This window comes from Lonchura striata, chromosome 9, assembly GCF_050655825.1.
Source record: "Lonchura striata isolate lonStrDom1 chromosome 9, ASM5065582v1, whole genome shotgun sequence".
In the NCBI taxonomy this organism is placed as follows: domain Eukaryota; kingdom Metazoa; phylum Chordata; class Aves; order Passeriformes; family Estrildidae; genus Lonchura; species Lonchura striata.
The window spans coordinates 2,055,505-2,062,523 of record NC_140711.1 but is presented as its reverse complement, the minus strand read 5'-3'; positions in this window follow the sequence as shown (position 1 = coordinate 2,062,523).

Sequence of the window (7,019 nt, the reverse complement as noted above, 5' to 3'; positions counted from 1 at the left end):
CAGGGAACCACTCTTGAGGGAATTTCTCCTACCTCACTCCCAGACTGAAGTTCCATCTCTAAAAATTGCATCCCCCACATTTTGTGGTATAAAGGAGAGGAATATCACAGAGGATCTTTATATTCATTAGGATCCAGTTAAAGAAAAGTCTCCTTTTGATGCAAGTGTTCACCTGGACGTTAGGAGGCCTGTGTCCTCTATCCCACAACAGTGCAATCCTTGCACTGGCCTGGAGTGTTTACCGTCTGAAGGACATAAACAAACCAAAGCGAGAGAGACAGAACAGTTACTACAATTCTTTTGATTTTCACTCTGAGGGAGAAAAGACAGATAATTAAATCTTAAAAATACCCTACAAGTCTGATGAAAAGTGAGAAGAGAAAGGCCTGAAGCAAGAAAAGGGGCACAATATTGTCAACTGCTATAGATGAGTTTAGACTTTCAGCTTTTTTTATGTCTTGCTTTCCACTTTGAATTCATTACAGTGATGATTATACAATGTAATGAATAACACTTAAAATGTTTGAGTACAGAATCTGAGGACGCAGAATCAGGATAACCCTGCCTAAAAGGAACAATTTCAGTAAAATATATGAATTTTGAGTGTAGTTCAGATTTTTAGATGGCTGAGGTATAAGAGATGTAGAGGAAAAGAAGAGATGTAGAGGAAAATGACCGTAATAGAGAATGTAGGTGGTGGGGGGTATACAGCACATAGTATGTGTTTTTCCTTGAAAAACTCAATGAAGCCCTGTCCAGAGAGAGAGAAGACCATTACAGGGCAATTAGAGATGGTCAGCAAGGTAAGGGAAAGATGAAGGAGTAGAGCTTGTTAGTCAAAAAAATAACAGCAGAGAAAAGAAGAAATTATTTTGCTGTTAACTTCTCCTGGGAAGTTGTAGTAATAGAAAAGCTAAGGGGGAGAGAAAAAGCACAGGGTATAAGCCAAGTCTGACCTTACAGAAGGAAAGAAGAAATGAAAAAAAGCAATTAAATTTGAAATAAGAAATATCTCTCACAGGCTGTTAGAGGCAAGTTTACCAGTATGAGTTCTGAGTCCAAACCATGATCCATTGTGGAAATTAAATGGGCATACAGAGGAAATATGATATGTATTGGTTTGCCTTTCCTGCGGATTCCTTTGTGCCCTGTACTGACCACTGTTTCACCAGGGGTGAAAGATATTTTCCAGGTAAAAAACTCCAATGCAGTGTTTTATTGCAGAGCAGTAAAGAGAGGTAACTCTTTTCCTTGTGGGCATTGTTCCTCAGTGTCCCTTGCTCACCTCTGCCTGCCTGGCTCTGCAGTAGCTCCTGCTGCAGCTCACCTGGAGCAGCACACCTGGGCTGGGCATTTGGCTCTTTCCTCCCAGGCCTGGAAGAAATCTGACATTTTCTTTACTCTGGAGGAAGGGCACAAACCTGAGTTTGCTGTCTTCTCTAGCTACCAGATACCTTATAGACCACAGACAGGGGAAGGGGAGAGGAGAGGATGAGGCAGGAAAATGATGTGTTGGCTGCAGATGAGTGCAGCCTAGCTTCCTTCAAAACCCAGAATAAAGCTATACATTTTCAGTGCAGTGGGAATGGCCATTCCACAACTGCCTTCCTGTTAGGAACACAGCCAGCATTTCTGTAAGGGTGGATAAAGGTGTTTCTGCAAGTGTATAATAGAGGAACTACTAATAGGGTGTTGCAGGACACATTTCCTGTAGGTGCAAAGCTACTTTAAAATCTCTTGAAAGTTCTCAATGCAAAGCACTAAAAAGGACTTTTTTAATTACCCAAATATTTGTCTCTCAGGAGAGGCAATCCACTCAGCCTTACTTTTCTGAGATTTCAGCTTATATTCTTTTGGCTACAAAATTATTGGCAGGTTTTGAATATGTTTGGCAATAAAAAGACTTTTTAAAGTAGGATATAGCATTTTAAGGTAAAAAAAAAAAAAAGTACAGTATCATTATTTCAGAGAAAAAGATGAAAGCAGTTTGGGATACCAATCACAAGCACCAATTGTTTATCCTTAATGTACCAAATGAATTCTAACTGCTGTTTTAACAATAAAATACCAGTCCACTTTCTTTTTCTCTCAAGTAAGACTAGAGGTCTGCAAACAATTGTCATATCTATGTGGCACTTCCCATATGTGTGAAAATTCCTATTCAGCTCTGGAGTACTGTCAGGTAGAGCCATACCTAGAAATAAATAATAAATGTAATTTATTATTAATATAATAATAGATGTAATAAATAGAATGTAATGTAAATGTATTACATGTAATATTTATATGCAATAAATATAACGTGTGCTGCTGCTTGCTGCAGTAGGCAGCTCAGTCCTGGGGTCCAGGGTTTCTTTGCCCTGACTGATGTACCCAGGACACAAATTCTTTCTCCAGGCTTCAGGCGCTGCTGGTTCTCCTCACAGGGTTCTGTGGCACCTTCTGGGATCTCTGCATTTCTGACCTCTGCTCAGCTCCCCAGGGCCTCGGGGCTTGGCTGGCTGAGCTGCTGCTGGTGGTTTGCCAATTCCCTACCTGAGCTGCCTTGTAACCTTCAGCACTGTGTTGTTCTCATAAAGTCCTTGCTTTTAGGAGAAACAGAGGCACTCACCTCTTCAGGTCAGCTCCACAGTATTGTGAAGTGTTTATTTCATGTGGAATTAATGTGCTGTGCTGCTGATTGCCAGGAGTTAATACTTGCAGTGCAGTGAACTGAAGCAAAACTCGTTGCAGCCTTAACTTGGCAGCCAGTGAAGATTGATGGAACATGGTGGGTTTAAAGGAAAGGTGTTATTAACGTGTAGGTGGCAGAGCTGTGAGACAAACCCCGCTGTAAATCTGAATTAAAGCCTCCCTTGTTAGGACAGCATTTCACTCTGTGGTGGCTCAGGGGCAGCAGTGGTGTGGAATGCACTTTGTCTCCTTTAGTCTGAGCTGCCCAGCATGTCTCTAAACTCTCTTGGAAACATCCCAGCCTTGGATACAATCCTGACTCACACACCAAACATTAACCTGACTAGAATAATGAGGAATTTAAATGCCAATAAAGATAAAAACTGCCAAAAGGCTAGAGTTCAGATTAGAAAAAATATAACCCCATCCCCTCCAAAATGTGCAACCTGCCTGTAGCAGCCTGCATAAAATGATTGTTTCCAAAAATGGTTGTTCCTTCAAATGCAATCATGTATGTGGCACATGCAGAGGAATGAGCTACTTCAGTCAGTAAAGGAGAGATTGGAAGTTTTGTATTTTGTGTCATCTAAAATAATATTGCCTGACACTTCCATTACACACCTGCCTTTTCAACTCACAATTCTGCCAAACCTAAGCCACATGGGTTTGAATTTTTTTACTGGGTGTCTACCTCTCAACAAGCTAACCTATTTCAGACTGTTTTCAAATTTCAGTAGAAAGGTTTACTATTTTTAAGGGGTTTTAAGTGAGCACAAATACCACCTTCTTTAAACTCTGCAACAAGATAATCAGCATACTTTCAGCAGCATCTGATATGGATTTAATTTAAAGAGAAAATCTAAAGTATTAATTGTTGTAGCACTGTAGTATGTGATACCCACATACTAATAACAAGGACAGATGTCTTTAAACAGACAACTCTGAGAAAAAAAAGGTTGTCAGTGAGAAAGACCAAAGTGTTGTACATAATATAAAGACTCCAGTTCTTGACCTCTTGTGCTACAGCTTCTTTGGGCCCATTTGATTCATTAGGTAAGTGCTATCTTTATGTCATTCATATAATCACTTAGCAAGAACCATCCTGATTGACCTGTTAGTGGTCCTGATTTATTAGCACTTGCTTCTTGTTTTATTTCTTGGAGGCCACAGTTCTGGCATGATTCCATTTCCATTAAGACTGGTGGCAATAGGGCAGGCCTTAACCCACAGAAGTGCTTCAGAAGGCAGCAGTTTATATCCTCCCAGGTATTCCAAGTTTGGAGCTTGTAATTTCTTTCTTTATCAGATTTACAATGCCTTCTACTATAGTAAAATGTTGGTGCTAATGCTCTTTTACTGAGTTTTGAGGCTTCAGATAGACTTAATCCATTTTCTCTGCTCATCTTCAAACCTGCCAAGCTGTTCCTAAGATCTGATTCAGTGAGCTGTTTAGTTTGCCCTGAATATAGTCTTGAGATAACATGAACTAGAAATCCTAAAATGATTTCTTCTTGTCTGAGAAGTATCAGTCCAGTAGCTACTCTAAAAATTTCTGTAATGACATTGATTTCAGGACAGAGAGATTCTGTGATTTCCATTTTTATTTGCTATTATATATTTTTAACTTATCGCTGTTGACTACAGAGCATTCTAAGGAAATGATGCAGCATCAGATTTTCCATAAGCTTGCAAAAATTGTTTATTGAATAGCGTGGGTTGTCAGCACCCTGGAAAACTGAGAACACTGTGTTTGTTTTCTATTAAAGCTAGACAAAATGGAGATAAGAGTTATTTTTTATCCAGATACAAAGTGGTAATAAAAGGAAATTTAAGAGCAGCACTATGGACACCGGGTCAACGTGAAAGGTTCGTGGCCAGACTTTGATAATTGACTGTGGCGTGTAAAGGAAGGAAGTAGGTTGTTTTCTCTTGATCTGGCAGTTTTGCATTTTCCAAATGCAGAGGTGAGGCTTCAGCTCCTACTGCAGCATCTGTACAATGTCCAGAACAATCCAGAATCCTAGGATCTCAATATCCTATCCAACAGCCTACCAGGTGTCTGTCTCAAGGGAACACCAATGATGGCAAAACTGCTTTTGTGGCAGTGCAGTGATATCAGACACTACCTTCCACTCGTGCATTTTGGCAGCAAACAAAGGAAAGGGGATTGGGTTGGAAGGACAGATGTCACTGTTGTCACTAAGATCCCAAGGCACGAAGTCTTTTGTCTTCATCATTTGATAGCAGTCGTTTCCCCATGGGCTCAAATGCAGCTCAGCCTTGTGGTGTGCTAGGTACAGAACACCAAACCCTGCTGCTGTCTTGGTTATTTACACAGGGTGTCAGAAGAACCTTCTAGAAACCCCAAATGTGACCAGAATCCAACATTATTCTCTCGAGATATGCCTGTCAAATGGAAGGTTGCTTTGTCAACAGGTTTGGAACTCTTTTTTTAATCTATTATCATTTTAAAATTTGTTTACAGCAGTGTAATATGTAGGTGTTTTTCTAGGAAAGGTCAAAGCCCTCTGTATTTATGATTGGAGCTGCATAGGTACATGGTTTATGAGTCTGCATTGTGTTCAGAAAACCAGGAGCACACAGGATTCTGTGGCATTTCTGCAGCACTGAATGTGTGTCTTCGTATCCGAAGATTTTTCTTCACAATAACCCAGCAACAAATTGTTTATGTAGGAGAGGAGGCCATGATGAAAGCTATATTAAATTTTATCCACGCTCCTTTACAATAATCACACATAAATCACATACTTCCAGAGGCAAATGTAACAAGTGTAATGTTCCCCATTTCTAGTAGAACCTGAATCATTATTTTTTTCAGAGATACAGTCATATATTAAAAAATTCAACAAATATTAGTGTGTGGCGTGTACCTTCTTTGTATAGTCTGGAGACTGCAACTTATCTCAACAATCTCTGCCCATTGTTTGAATTTCTAAACTCAGACTATAGCAATGAATTATTTCAGCTTTGAATAGCTCTTTTTCAATCCTTGCTCAGTATATTACATAAATGGAACCTGACATAGGATTTGCAGCATTCAGATCTTCTGGACAAAATCATTCCCAGAGATGAAGTATAATATCTATTGATGAGTACGGAGTCTCAGTTTAAACTGAAAAAGTTTAGGCTTTTAATGCTAGAGGCTTCTGGTTCAACTTGTATGCTGCTGTTCTTGTCATTCTGTAATAGAGTCAGCTTCCCCCTCCCCCCAAGCAGTGATAATAACCATAACTCACACATATTTTTATATCCTTTAGCGATTCTTTTATCGGAAATGGAGAGGAATTATTTCTTATATGGCTTCCCAAATTAAAACTGAGGAATTTTAACAACATGTAGCCAGTGTGTTTTTGGAATTTCATCCCCCCAAAGTAAAAGTACTTGGAAATTTGTGATAGGTTATGAGTACAAAAAGTATCTTAACAGTTCTGTTCTTAAAAAGAAATGACAAGGATGTTATTCAGTTTTCCACAGAGGTATGACAATGATGACTATTTTTGGTTTGAGGGAAGAGGGCAGTGTGAATACAAGATTCACCACTCGATGGCGCCTTGATTCTGTTAATCTCCATTTCTTTCTCCTCTCTGATGTCTGGACACAAAATCCCAAAACTGGCTTTGTAGTAAATCTGTCTGGGAAAGAATATTTATCACATATTTCTATAGTTTTTAATGTCTTCTGCAGAAGTAAATGAAACTATTTAAATTTTTCACGGATGCCTTTTAACTCCAGTCTTTCAATGAAAAAAGGTGAATTCCCTCAATTTTGGTTCAGCAGTTCTTCAATGTAAATATATGTGGGCAGACAATGACATGGGAACGGTTCCTGGCATCAAACCTACCAACAAGGCTTTTTTCCTTTGTGATACCCTTTGCTGTGTCCAGGGGCTGCACTACACCCATTACAAAACCCCCAAATACAACAGATTCTGTTATGTGCTCACTTGTCTGTTTTGCTGACAAAATCAAGGCTTGTTGTATGGGTTTGTAACTGGAAGAGGTGTTTGAAACTTTTTAGAATTAGTTACAAACTTACTTGAATGAAAATGCTGCCTGATTTTTGACGTGAACTACTCCATGCCAACTGATGAATATTGTTACATTCCAATGTATTAGAAATTAGTGCTGTAGATGTTTGGAAGTTCCTCTGAAATGGGATTCAGAAGATTGACTCTGGCTGCAAAGAGAAGCTGGAAATGTTTATAAATAACACTGGCGACAATGTCATTCTGTCAGCAGGATCTTTAGTGATTGTGTGTTGGCTGAGAGAATTCTGCTGTTTGGGAAAGTAGATTTGATTTGCACAAGACAATAACTGGGTTTTGC